This window comes from Leiobunum rupestre, chromosome 5 (assembly GCF_980474605.1).
Source record: "Leiobunum rupestre chromosome 5, qqLeiRupe1.1.hap1, whole genome shotgun sequence".
Classification (NCBI taxonomy): Eukaryota; Metazoa; Arthropoda; class Arachnida; order Opiliones; family Sclerosomatidae; genus Leiobunum; species Leiobunum rupestre.
The window spans coordinates 68,463,024-68,477,645 of NC_143388.1; the positions used below are offsets into that span (position 1 = coordinate 68,463,024).

The 14,622-nt window shown below is 39.1% G+C and overlaps 1 pseudogene across 1 annotated transcript; it reads left to right on the forward strand.

The window, feature by feature from the left end:
• The first annotated feature begins 2,362 nt into the window (after positions 1-2,362).
• Positions 2,363-14,379, forward strand: LOC149945666 (tubulin beta-2 chain-like; annotated as a pseudogene). The gene is made up of 8 exons (XR_016480879.1): positions 2,363-2,493; positions 8,554-8,662; positions 12,161-12,271; positions 12,759-13,003; positions 13,067-13,420; positions 13,603-13,741; positions 13,831-13,992; positions 14,175-14,379. The product of XR_016480879.1 is annotated as a tubulin beta-2 chain-like (transcript).
• The last annotated feature ends 243 nt before the right edge of the window (positions 14,380-14,622 follow it).

Genomic DNA, 14,622 nt, shown 5'->3' on the forward strand with positions numbered 1-14,622 from the left:
GCGAGACTATAAAGCCAAACAATTGAAACAAAACGTTTAGTGAGACTAAAGCCCAGTTCACACTATACATTTAATTGGACCACTTAATGGTATCCAACTAATTGTAAGCAAGAAAATAGTGTTAACAGAAAAAGTGGGAGTTATTGTTACAATATTTCTGTTCACACTATACAATTTTCTTGCTTACAATTAGTGGGATACCATTAAATGGTCCAATTAAATGTATAGTGTGAACTGGGCTTGAGCCCGAGACCAAGTCTTGGTGCGCAGCTATGCTCAGCTTTTAATTTTATTAGAATTGGCTATGATAAAAGGCTGGATGGCTTTATTAATCTGAAGCTTACGCGATATTGCCGTCCTGACGGATCATTTCTAATCACACCTATAAAATCTTAAAGAAAATATGAACCACCATTTATTCAAACTTTCTAAAACTCCCTAGCTCTCCCTTAAGTGGGTTTACGCTTATGTATTTGAAAACCTCATGACCTCTTTGATATTCGTCCCCTTCAAAAAGCCCAAAATGCCTTCACTAAACTCGCGTTTATACTTTCCAGCCATCCAGCTCATACATGCTTGCGTTCTCTCCACATTAACCCTGTCCACCTTTGTCACTGGACTAACAACCTCACCTCAGCAGCACAGGCTAGTTCTAAATTGGTTGGTAAATGGAAAGTAAGGTCGGTTAATAGTCATAGTCGGTAACCGACTAAATGCCTAGGTCTTTTTCAAGTCCATTTCTAGTCAAATATTTCTTAATCTGTCATTGTAGGTAAATAACTCACACTTTGTTATACATAAATAAATCAATTATTTGTTAAATATACATACCCAATTTATAAAACATTTAATTACCTAACACGCTAAGACTAAATAAAAACGTGTAATAGGTATAAGAAAAAATACTACAAAATTCCAATGTTACGTTGGGACATCGTTAGTTGAGATATTATTAAATTCAGCTGAAATAATACCTATGGGCCGACTGTCTTAGAAGTTGGAAAAACGTTACATTTACATGTCAAATAATGGTAGGTACGAAAATAAACCACAGTTCAAACGTACGAAATCCCAACCACTATACCCTTTTCAAACTCGCTAACCCCGAAGATTACGCGAGAGTAGGTTTGGTCGGCGGGTTTTCTTTAATCCCGACGATTTTGGACTTATGAGGAACACTACTAGCCAAGGATACAGCAGCTTTCTAAATCTTTTCCTTTTCTGTTAGATGACTTTCACAACCAATACAAGAGCTAGGAGTATGGAAATTATGGGGTAGACTGGGTAGATAATCTTGGGAACGTTAAACCATTGAACTTAATACAATATAGACATCTAGCGGAAATAGTTTGAACGTAAGAAAATATTTTCGTCGGCTAGTTGTTGGCATGACATGTATTTGTATAGTTTTTACAATGAAACCAGGAAAAGAGTTCAATTTAAATTACCAAGAACCAAAAGTAAAAAAGAGACAAATATGGTAAATATATATTGTTTAATTAGATATTGCAATATTTGTAATTGGATTTTTTTTGTAAAATAGGCTGTATGCCTAATCAAACTTTGAAGTCTCTGGATGCTGACACAAAAATTAGTAAATAATTTAAAGCCGAGTTCTTACTATACAATTAATTGGACCACTTAATTGAAAAAAACTAATTTTAATCATGAAAATTGAATAATGTGAACAGAAAAATTGTAACCATATTGTTCTAACTTTTTCTGTTCACACTGTACAGTTTTCTTGCTTACAATTAGTTAGTTTCAATTAAGTGGCCCAATTAATTGTATAGTGTGAACTGGGCTTAAGAAATCATTTATTTTACAAAAAAACTAGTTTACTACTTATTGATAATTACAGAGCGTACGCCAAAGCAAAAGAAAGGTTGCAAATTAGTACAAGCTCTGCATTTTTTTATGTTAATCTAGTTACACTGCCTGCCGTAAGATGGCACTACAGGCTAAGGTTAAAGTTTTAACTCGAGCTACTTTTCCGTAGGTGCGACGGGAAAACAGTTTTCCATTCCACGAAATGACCTTTGACCCTCAGTGGTGAGTAAATTTCACGCCTTTGGATGCAGAAAGGGGAGATAGAGGGTTTAAGTGTAAAAACTAAAACAAGGATTAATATGGGATCCCCAGAAAATTTCAGCCTGTTTATTTGATCAATGCAATGGGTCAAAGTCGACTGTATCGTTTTTGGCTGTCCATGGTGTCTAATTCCACTCTCTTCTTTTTATTTAACTATTAGGGAAAAGAAACGCACCCCGTCATTTTATCGGGTCCACTTAAGTTAATGTTTTAAGGACGGTATAAAAGGTTTTCACATTGTAAGTCTGTCTTAATCTGCTCTCCGCTAAAATCCGTAATTGACAGTCAAATTTTGTCTTTACTTGTTGAATCTATTTGTTATATTTTGTGATTCAAACGTCCAAAATGAGAGAAATCGTGCATGTGCAAGTTGGACAGTGTGGAAACTAAATTGGATCCAAGGTACGAAATTGTTGTTAAAGGGAATAGAACCTCCAACGCGTTCTTTATGGAAGACCCCATCAGTTTCCTTTATTCCCTTCACAATCAGCGATTATCAGCGCCGCCATTGTGAAAAGCCATGGGAGGCAGCGGACAATATTGGAACCCTCAGAGGGCGACAGAAATACCAGAGGTTATATTCCCTTTAAGTATGATTACCTTGAGCTACCCTCACCTGAAAATCCCTTTACTCCCTATTATTTTTAAGTCGGGTAAAGTGGAAAGGTTAAATAAGAGTGGTTGGAGTTATTTAAATTAGCATTTTGACTAAATGTACTGCCGTTAACTATCCCTATGAACTAATTAGGCTGCTTTTTAATGCTTAAACATTAATTTAAACTAATTCTTAAGGCTTTTAAGAGGTTAAAATGGTGAAATATTGGCTACAGACGGGATAAGGTCCTTTTCTAGTGATCGTATTTTCTAAACGATTTGGGGTTTGGGAGAAAATTTTGGCCTTACCAAATTTTTTTCACTTAGTTAAAATTTATCAAACGATTTTAGCAGTCCGCTAACAGTAGTGGGGCCAGGGTTTTTGTGTCAAGTAAAACCACGTAAGGGGAATACAATTTTTATGCTAGGACGTCACAAAACCCCAAAGGATATTTTTGACTCAGACTTGAGCGGAGCGAGCGAGACGTGAAATAAGAGCATACAAGAAATATATATTAAACTTATTATTTACCATGGTGAATATTAGTAGAAATTATGTTTAATTCAGAGAAAACGGCATGGTATTAGAAGATAAAACTTATTTTATACAAGACGTTTCGAGCCGAGGCTCTTCTTCAGTCGTTCGTTAGTTTTAATTTTGATAAAATAAGTTTTATCTTCTAATACCATGCCGTTTTCTCTGAATTAAACATAATTTCTACTAATACAAGAAATAGTTATTAAATTGAGCGACCATATTTTATACATCGCCAAATAATAATAATAATTCATTATTTCCAAAGGATAAACCTTTTGGAGGACCCAGCGTTCGACAGCGACGATGAATTCAACGAAATGGCCAATTTCATTCCAGTTACTTTAAGGTCTGGGGAAATAGTTGTAAAATTAGGCAGTAGAGTCATTGAAATTGAAGTTGTGGAAACCATGAATTTCATTTTGGACAGAATTAAATAAAAAACCGCCTTTCATTCTTCTCATCTCCCTCCCTCCCGCAATGCATAAAAAAGCCTTTCAATCCCCCTCCCCTCTTACACACACTTTACGTGCACTGCCAGGTTCTCTATCGAAAGTCGCCTTACACACATGCTATCTAGCGATACTATTAGACCCAGGCTTCGGACGGTTTCTACTCTCTCGCCTTTTACGCGCGCTGCGCTGCCAGGTTCCCTCTATACGCGCGCTATCTGGCTTTTCTCTCTCCCTACTCTCTCCCTTTATACACGAGGTCCCCTTTTGCACGCGCTTCCAGGTTCACCGGGTGTTCACCGGGCGCCAGGCTTCGGGCGGTTTATACTCTCTCGCCTTTTACGCGCGCTGCGCTGCCAGGTTCCCTCTATACGCGCGCTATCTGGCTTCTCTCTCTCCCTACTCTCTACCTTTATACACGAGGTCCCCTTTTGCACGCGCTTCCAGGTTCACCGGGTGTTCACCGGGCGCCAGGCTTCGGGCGGTTTATACTCTCTCGCCTTTTACGCGCGCTGCGCTGCCAGGTTCCCTCTATACGCGCGCTATCTGGCTTCTCTCTCTCCCTACTCTCTCCCTTTATACACGAGGTCCCCTTTTGCACGCGCTTCCAGGTTCACCGGGTGTTCACCGGGCGCCAGGCTTCGGGCGGTTTATACTCTCTCGCCTTTTACGCGCGCTGCGCTGCCAGGTTCCCTCTATACGCGCGCTATCTGGCTTCTCTCTCTCCCTACTCTCTACCTTTATACACGAGGTCCCCTTTTGCACGCGCTTCCAGGTTCACCGGGTGTTCACCGGGCGCCAGGCTTCGGGCGGTTTATACTCTCTCGCCTTTTACGCGCGCTGCGCTGCCAGGTTCCCTCTATACGCGCGCTATCTGGCTTCTCTCTCTCCCTACTCTCTACCTTTATACACGAGGTCCCCTTTTGCACGCGCTTCCAGGTTCACCGGGTGTTCACCGGGCGCCAGGCTTCGGGCGGTTTATACTCTCTCGCCTTTTACGCGCGCTGCGCTGCCAGGTTCCCTCTATACGCGCGCTATCTGGCTTCTCTCTCTCCCTACTCTCTACCTTTATACACGAGGTCCCCTTTTGCACGCGCTTCCAGGTTCACCGGGTGTTCACCGGGCGCCAGGCTTCGGGCGGTTTATACTCTCTCGCCTTTTACGCGCGCTGCGCTGCCAGGTTCCCTCTATACGCGCGCTATCTGGCTTCTCTCTCTCCCTACTCTCTCCCTTTATACACGAGGTCCCCTTTTGCACGCGCTTCCAGGTTCACCGGGTGTTCACCGGGCGCCAGGCTTCGGGCGGTTTATACTCTCGCCTTTTACGCGCGCTTCGCATAGGTTATTTTGATGGCTTCGGACAATCACAGGACCAGCATTTTTTCCCCATAGCAGGCGTTGCTAAGGGAGCTACGCTCAATTATCCGCTCAGACGTTTTCTACTCTCTAAAGCAAGACCAATATGGGAAATAATCCTTGTAAATTTAGATGATCTTTCTATTAATTATTATCAATTAATTATAATCAAGAAGTAAACGCCCTAATACGATAACCAATTCAACATTTTTTGGACCCCTTAGTAAAATTTCATGGCGTCTTCAAAACTGCCGTCCCTTCCGACTATATAATGCGATCGCTCTGAAGTAATACGAGAATAGTATTAGGTTTATTTTTTTGACGTAATTATGGACTAAGAACTTTAAAAAGAACAGTAAGCAAATCCAGCCGTTTTGCTGGCCATTGTTTTATATTGTATATACAGGGTGTTAACTAAAAAATGGACCAGGGCGAATATCTCAGAATGTGTTTTAGTTACGTTTTTGAAATTTTAGGTTGTTATAGAGCGCTCAGGGGGTCAACCAACTATGAAAATGTCAGTGACCTTGAACCATGTCTTCAAGGTCATTCGAAAATTAACTTGAGAACCGTAAGAGCTACGAAGTTGGTTCCAATTAGAAAGTTGTTCCCCGTCACATTTTATGGTTAACTAGCTTTGACTCGATCTGATTTGCGAAATAGAAAGTTGAGCAATGTTAGGCCAAAATCAAGAAGGCCGTTAAGTTGATAACGTGTTAAAGACGATGTTCAACTGATACCTTTAAAAGTACTCTTGTTAGAGTACTGGAATTTGTTAGACAACCTCATCGTGGTTGAGGGTCTTTAGTTTGAAAATTTCAGCTCCCAAAACTCGTCTTCCACACGTTATCAACTTAACGACCTTCTTGTTTTTGGCCTAAACTTTCTCGACTTCCTATTTCGCAAATCAGATCGAGTCAAAGATAGTTAACCATAACATGTGACGGGGAACAACTTTCTAATTGGAACCAACTTCGTAACTCTTACGGTTCTCTAGTTAATTTTCGAACGACCTTGAAGACATGGTTCAAGGGCATTGAAATTTTCATAGTTGGGTGACCCCCTGAGCGCTCTATATCAACCTAAAATTTCAAAATCGTAGCTAAAACACATTTTGAGATATTCGCCCTGGTCCATTTTTTAGTTAACACCCTGTATGATCCTTTTGTTTTTAGAAACGTTGATTTGGATCTTAATTGTTAAGGCATAGTTAAAAATTAAATAATTATATTCCGGGTTTGAGGCAACAAAACTTAATCATCTTTTTCAACATTTCATTATTCTAACCCTTACCAAAATTATGTTTCGAAAATAAAACCTTAAAAAAGACTTATTCATGATTTATTATGGGCTTTGAATAAGTCTCCCACAGTCCAAAACTCAGACTAAAAATATACTTAAATCTAGATACAATCAAGTTTTATTTACGTTTCTTTAAGCTAGCCTTAAAGAAGACTCGTTTTTAGCTCTATTTAAGATCTTGCTATGAGACCTAATTTACATTTGTTTTTTGCGATTTCTTTGAGACTTGATTGAAGCCCCTTTTTCCGTGATTTCTGGGAGATTTGATTTAAACCCAGATTTTTTATTTGTAGGGACCCAATTTAGTCCCGCGTTTTACTATTTGTGGGAGACTTAATTTAAACTTGTTTTTTTGCGATTTGTTTGAGACTTGATTTAAACACTATTTCCGTGATTTCTAGGAGATTCGGTTTAAACCCATATTTTTTAATTTTTAGGAAACTCAATTTAGACATGATTTTTGCGATTTGAAAGACACTGCATTAAAATTCGCTTTCTGTAGGAGCCTCAATTAAGACCTGTATTTTACTATTTGTGGGGGACTCTATTTATACCTGCGTTTTACTATTTGTGGGAGACTCTATTTATACCTGCGTTTTACTATTTGTAGGAGACTCTATTTATACCTGCGTTTTACTATTTGTAGGAGACTCTATTTATACCTGCGTTTTACTATTTGTAGGAGACTCTATTTATACCTGCGTTTTACTATTTGTAGGAGACTCTATTTATACCTGCGTTTTACTATTTGTAGGAGACTCTACTAAGACTTTTTTAATGCGATTTTTAGGAGACTCGATCTAAACTCTGGATATACTGGTAAATCTGCCGATATAAGTACAACCAGGGTGCCCTATATGTGAGCAGTCCACTGTGATTTATAGTTAAATTCTTCACCAGTTATTGCATGGCGGTCGCTATACAGCAGACCACTTTCACGGTCGGGCGTCCGTTCAAATCCAACGTTAAAATAATTATTAAACACTGAATCAAAAATGACTACTATGTTTAGCTGCCATGCTGGATTGCAAGTTCTAAAATCTCCAAACTTCATGGCTGGCTCTAGATGCTAGGCTACTTTTAACTCAGCTCAGTTTATTTACACACTCATACGGAATAAATTTTACTTGAAAGGAAATATCCTAGTTTAAAAATTTATATATATTTATATTATTTAGTATACTTAAAAATTTTAAACGGTTATTTTATTACAAAAATTTTAGGGTTTCAAGTGAGTTGATCTTAACCAAAATTAGCCAGCCCATCCCTTATGACCATTTTGTAACCAAGATTCAAGTTGCAATCCATCATGGCAGTTGAACAATAAGCTTTTAATAACCTGTTTAATATCAAACTTAATTGGCCATTATATTTACGATTACTTTTATTTTAACTTCAAATTGTAACCTCTAAGCAACTTTCAAGTCCCCAGAAATGAATCTCCCCATATGAGACTAAAGTGAAGTCTTAAATGACTCTTATTTTAATCTAAAATTGTAACCCATAATCAACTCTCATTTAAGCCTTTTTCAAGTCCCCAAAATTGAGTCTCCCAATATGAGACTAAAGTGAAGTCTTAAATAACCCTTATTCTAATCTGATATTGTAACCTCTAAGCAACTCTCAATTAAGTCTCTTTCAAGTCCCCAGAAATGAATCTCCCCATATGAGACTAAAGTGTAATCTTAAATAACCCTTATTCTAATCTAATATTGTAACCCATTATCTACTCTCATTTAAGCCTTTTTCAAGTCCCCAAAATTTAGTCTCTCAATATGAGACTAAACGAAGTCTTAAATAACCCTTATTCTAATCTAATATTGTAACCTCTAAGCAACTCTCAATTAAGTCTCTTTCAAGTCCTTAAAAATGGGTCTCCCCATATGAGACTAAAGTGAAGTCTTAAATAACTCTTATTCTAATCTAATATTGTAACCCACAATCAACTCTCAATTAAGCTTCTCTCAAGTCTCCAGAATTGGGTCTTCCAAAATGAGACTATAATGAGTTTCATCTAAATATATATTAATAAAACTCTTGTAGTGAGACTAAAATAGATTTTATTTAGGACCCAAAATTCGGGTCTCAGTTTTTTATGCTTACATAATACTTAAAAATCCTTGATCCTTCATTGAGACTAATTAGCGACTAAAGTAAGACTCACATTTTGGTAAGGGAAATTTTGCCTCTAAATATAATCTCATTTTGGTGTAATTATATCTAGTTCTTGGAAGTAATCTCAGAAGAACACGGAATAACTCCTGATGGCCTGTACACGGGTACTTCGGATTTGCAACGGGAGGGGATCAACGCCTACTACAACGAGGCCTCTGGTAACTGTGCCGTCTTTAATTAATTTAAGAATTTTTAAATTTAAAGTTAATTGTTTTAATGCTTATCGTTCAGTTCGTGAACTGGTCCTTAGTTCAGGAATTTTAAGTAGTTTAAATATCTTTTACTTAGTCATAAGTCTCGAAAAGTTTAAAACACTTTTCTGGTGAATGTGTTCGTCAATAATTTAAGTTTAACGCACAAAAGTAAGAGGAGACCCATATTTAGGAAAACCAGCGCGGTACTTCGGCCTATAAGCCTTCTCGGAGAAAACAAAACCTAAGACAAAAAAATGTCTAAAAGTTAAAATTAAAAGTTTTGTCGTCAAGCTTGGTACACGCCCAGAACCAGAAGGCCTATAGGCCGAAGTACTGCGCTGGTTTCCCAATTAAGGATTAGTTTCCCCTAATTGTTGTTGTCCTCTGACTTATTCGCGTTTAACTTAGTACTCATTCCCAGTCCAACTGTGGTTTCGTGCTTTAATCTATAAATTATTTGAGCAATTTAACATGAGAAGCCACCAACGGTCGAACATTTACAAAATACACATAAACTTGGTAGAAATAACCGTTTTTTAATAAGAGAAAACCGCGGTACTTCGGCAATATATGCCTTCAAGGCGGGTACAAGATTTAACACTAATATTTGAAAGAATAAATAAATAAAAGCACGCGCCAGAAAACGCGCCAGAAGGAACGCGCAAAAAAAATGAGAGAAACCGCTAAAATTAAATTTACAAGTGGAGAGGAATAAGCTAAAATTACCGAAAACAAAATGACAAAACCTTAAACAATTTTTCAAAGAGGAACAAATACAATTTGAAAATATATACATACACACATACATATATATATATATATAAAAATAGACCAAAATTAAACGCGACAAAACTAACGGAACGAGAGTTTTTCGTTCAAACCGAATGGGTGTTCAGTTCCCAATTTAAAAATTAGACGGTTCTCTTCGGTAACTCTGAAGGGACGATCTCCATTAAGGGACTTGAGGACACGAACAGAGATAGCGTTGATAGTGTGGACATTGTTGAAATGCCGGGTTACGTGATTTTTGTCGCGGTCGTTGCGTATATCGCGCAAGTGTTCGCGAAAACGGTCAGCCAGGCGGCGTCCAGTTTCCCAGATGTAAACAATACCGCAAATAGTGCATGACAAAGCGTAAATAATGTTAGAGGTTGTACAGGTGAAGGAACCTCTGATAGTAAACACGCACTTCGGTCCTATCACTACCAAGTCAGAACTAACATGGGCGCAAGTATTGCAGCGTGGACGGAGACAATTCGTAGTACCGGTATGATCAGAGGAAGTGCCATCCCCAGGTAATGTGCTGAAGACCAAAGCCGACCTAATGTTTCGGTCGCGGCGGTAACAGAATCTGGGGGGATCATGGAAAATATCTTTAGTCTCCGGATCCAGTTGCAAAAGCTTGAAATTCTTCTTGACAATATTTGCAACTTTGTACATTTGCGGGTGAAAAGTTAAAACCACAGATGAAGAATTGGACGTAACGGAGGTAGATTTGGGAACCAGAGCTTGATCTCTTGTAAATTGACTAACACGGTCGAGGGCTGATGACAATACGCTATCAGAATAGCCTCTTAGTTTAAAGTCGTCACGCATTTCAGTAGCCTTAACCACGAAGTCGTCGTCTGAGGAACAAATCCGACGCAAACGCAAAAATTGCGAATACGGAATTGCACTTGTCGTATGCTTAGGGTGGTTAGATGACGGAAGCAGATAGGAGCGGCTATCAGTCGGTTTTCGAAATAATGTGGTAGAAATACCGTTGCCTGAGACCGAAACGGTCATGTCCAGAAAAGATATTGAAACGTCTGAGATGTTGGTTGTGAATTCAAGAGCAGGGTGCATAGCGCTGAAAGCGTCGATAAAAGAGTCGAGATCCATTCGATTACAGGACGCCAGCAGAGAAATATCGTCTAGGAAGCGTCCGTAGAAATCTGGTTTGGGACCCATGTAGTTAGAGAAGAATAATTCCTCGGCCCAACCGACAAATAAGTTAGCGAAACTTGGGCCCATCTTGGTTCCCATTGCAACCCCGCTGACTTGCTTGTAGAACTTTTTGTTGAATTCAAAAGCGTTTAATGTCAAAACCAGCTCGGCCAAACGGACCAAAGTATCGGTGGATGGGTATTGATCTGGACGTCGGTCAAGGTAATACTTAAGAGCTTGAAGGCCGTCGCTGTGCGGAATCACGGTGTAAAGTGATTTAATGTCCAAAGCTACGAGCCAACGGTTCGGACCTTGAAAAGTAAAACTTGAAAATTGACGGAGGGCATCATTCGTGTCCTTGACGTAGCTTGGCAGCTTCGTAACCAAAGGCTGCATTACCTCATCCAAAAAACTTGAAATATGTTCCGTTGGGCAAGAACAGGCGGAAACGATTGGGCGACCAGGGTTATCAGGTTTATGTATTTTTGGTAAAAGGTAAAACCGAGAAGTGCGACAATTTTCCACCACGAGAGTCTTGGCCGCAGGAGGAAGGTCAGCAGACTCAATGCACTCGTTAATAAAAGCAACCACCTGCTTTTGAAAATCTGAGGTAGGATCCGCTGGGAGCTCAGTGCAGAAATTTTCATCTGACAGCTGTCGATTTGCTTCGGCGATATATAAGTCTTTTCTCCAAACAACTATTGCGCCACCTTTATCAGCAGGTTTTATGACTACGTCTGTTCTGTTTCTGAGAGAGCGTAAGGCCGTGTGCTCGGAGGAAGAAATATTCTTGGGCAGTGAAGTAGAAAAATTCAAGTTAGCAATCTCATTTTTGCAAGATGCGATAAAGAGATCCAGTGATTTATGCTTGATGAGGGTCGGATTAAACACCGATCTTGCTGGTCTTATTTTCTGAAAGATAGATGGAGGATCTTGTGATACTGAAGGGCGGTCGTGAAAGTGAGACCGTAGGCGCAAACGGCGGTAAAAAGATTCAAGATCGTGGTAAAGCTGGAATTGATCAAGTTGTGAATACACTGGGACAAAGGAAAGTCCTTTGCATAGAACCGAACGTTCAGCGTCAATCAGTTCCAGATCGTTGGGAATCGTGACCACCAGACGGTTTTCATGTATGTCCGAATCATTGACAAGATGAGGAAGGAGACGAGAACCTTTACTTGCCTTGATTTTATTCAAAGTGTTGTAAATAATTGAATTAAGAGAACGAATTTGTTGAATGATAGTCGAGTAGAGCGCTTCGTTTCCACCACAAAGAGCACGTAGTGTAAATTTCTCATCGGTGAGATCACGACGGAGATTCGATTTCTTCTTATTGAGAAATCCGATGTAAGTTACCAAAAAAATAATGTGATTAATATGACAAAATACATGCTAAATATAAATGTAATATTCTTGGAAATAATAAGCTGAAATGCAATTCCAATGTCGCTAATTAATTCGTTGTCACTTATCTCCTATGAAACGTCATCATGGTAATATAATTTTACAAAAACCAGTTAACTAACAAACTTTCAGCAGATAAATTTTTGCCACGGGCCGTTCTTGTGGATCTCAAGCCTGGAACCATGAACTCCGTTCGTTCAGGAGTCTACGGACAGTTCTTTAGGCGGGACAATTTCATTCATGGTTAGTTTATTGTTTTATTTGTTACCTTCCTTCTGTAAACGACCTATGGAAACCTGAGGCTCAAAGGTGGAACCAAAACTAAAAACTTAAGATTAAACCAATATATAAAACTGATTGTTCTGATGTCAATACTCAACTCCAGAGTGTACATCCAAGTTCATCCATAATCATACGCGTCGAGAGTGTGCCCTGTACCATTATAATGATGAAGAATGCAATGAACTTGAACTGTCTTAAGAACATTCGATATTACCAAGTTTAGTGACCGTTACAAATTCAAAATTGGAACTGATTATAAATCAATATATCTGCCTTAATTTCGGCTTTTAAGATGGTCATTCCATTATATATATTATATTAATTAAAACGGTTCAAGATCCTTCAATCTATTATCATCCAATAATCCCAGCCCGATCTCTTGAAAGAACGAGTTTAAGAACTGTTAGCCGTGGACTTTTTTTTGGTAAATAATTGGAATTGCCATAAGGTCAAAGTGGAGCTGGTAACAATTGGGCTAAAGGTCATTACACAGAAGGAGCCGAGCTTGTGGATAGCGTAATGGACGTTGTTCGCAAACAATCCGAAAGCCTCGACTGTCTTCAAGGGTTCCAAATGACCCACTCATTGGGTGGCGGAACCGGGTCCGGAATGGGGACTCTGCTCGTGTCGAAAATAAGGGAAGAATATCCCGATCGAATAATGGCCACGTTTTCAGTGGTCCCGTCTCCAAAAGTAGGTCTAATTTAAATTGCCTTTATCTTAAGCATTTAAGCCGCGATGTTCCTTCTTTTAAAGGTATCGGACACCGTGGTGGAGCCCTACAACGCTACTCTGTCCGTGCATCAGTTGGTGGAGAACACGGACGAAACTTTCACCATTGACAACGAAGCCCTGTACGACATTTGTTTCCGTTCTCTGAAACTGTCCAACCCCAGCTACAGCGATCTTAATCGCTTGGTGTCGCAGACCATGTCCGGCGTAACCACATGTTCGAGGTTCCCCGGCCAGCTCAACGCGAATCTGCGCAAGTTGGCAGTCAATATGGTGCCTTTCCCACGTCTCCATTTCTTCATGCCAGGCTCTGCTCCTTTGACAGCGAGGGCAAGTCAAAATTATAAAACACTCTCGGTTCCGGAGTTAACCCTACAGGTCAATTGTTCATGAATTGTTGCTTTTTAAAATCATTTGTTAATATTATTTTACTAGTATCCCTTGGTAAAAACAGTGATATCCTTGTTAAATATTATCATCACTTAACGGTTTCATTTAATTATTTGGGGAATATACTGCTTAAGATGCGTGTTCAGTTGACCATTTTATTTAACGCATAGATGTTCGACGCCAAAAACATGATGGTGGCTTGCGATCCTCGACATGGAAGGTATTTGACCTGCGCTGCGATGTTCAGAGGACGAATGAGCATGAAGGAAGTTGACGACCAAATGCTTAATATTCAGATCAAAAACAGCAGCTACACCATAATATCCCTTTTTACCGTTTTAGACTGTTTGGCTTCTTAAAAAGTCTTACGCAATTGTTCTATTTCCTTTTTGCGATAGTATTAATATTTTCTTGAAGCTATTTCATCGAGTGGATTCCGAGCAACGTAAAAGTGGCGGTGTGTGACATTCCCCCGAAGGGTCTGAAGATGTCTGGCACATTCGTCGGAAATTCAACGGCCATACAAGAGATATTTAAGCGTATAGGTCAACAATTCTCTGGTAAGTAAAACACCTCATTTCTTTGTTATAATTTACTTTAATCGCTGAACTTACGCACAGTTTAATTAAAAGTCTGTAGTAGTCTTATTTTATATAGCTCGCAGTATTTGTATTCTGTAAATGGTGTTACACTTATGGAAATAAATTATAGACTTATATTGATTGATTGTTGCTTATTTCAGCCATGTTCAAAAGGAGGGCCTTCCTGCACTGTTACACAGGCGAAGGAATGGATGAAGTGGAATTTACCGAAGCAGAGTCCAACATGAACGACTTAATTTGCGAATAGCAGCAATGCCAGGAAGCGACGGTGGAGGACGAAGGGGAATTTGAAGATCCGGAGGCTGGGACAAATTCGGTTTTTCTGTAATATTTTTAAAACTAATGCTCACTTATGTTAAATTATTTTATATAAAAAATATTATATTGCCTTACGCTTTTGTTTAATCTTCAATCGGTTTACTGGGCTGAACATTTCCCCAAAATGGGCATAACATAGAATGCCCGTAACTTTCTTCTTATTCGCCTAGAAAAAAGCTCTTCACAGGAAAATTTTAATATTAAAGATAATCAGACCAAAATTTCTATTCACGTATTCGGTTACGGCAAGTTGGAACCCCTCGGATCAGA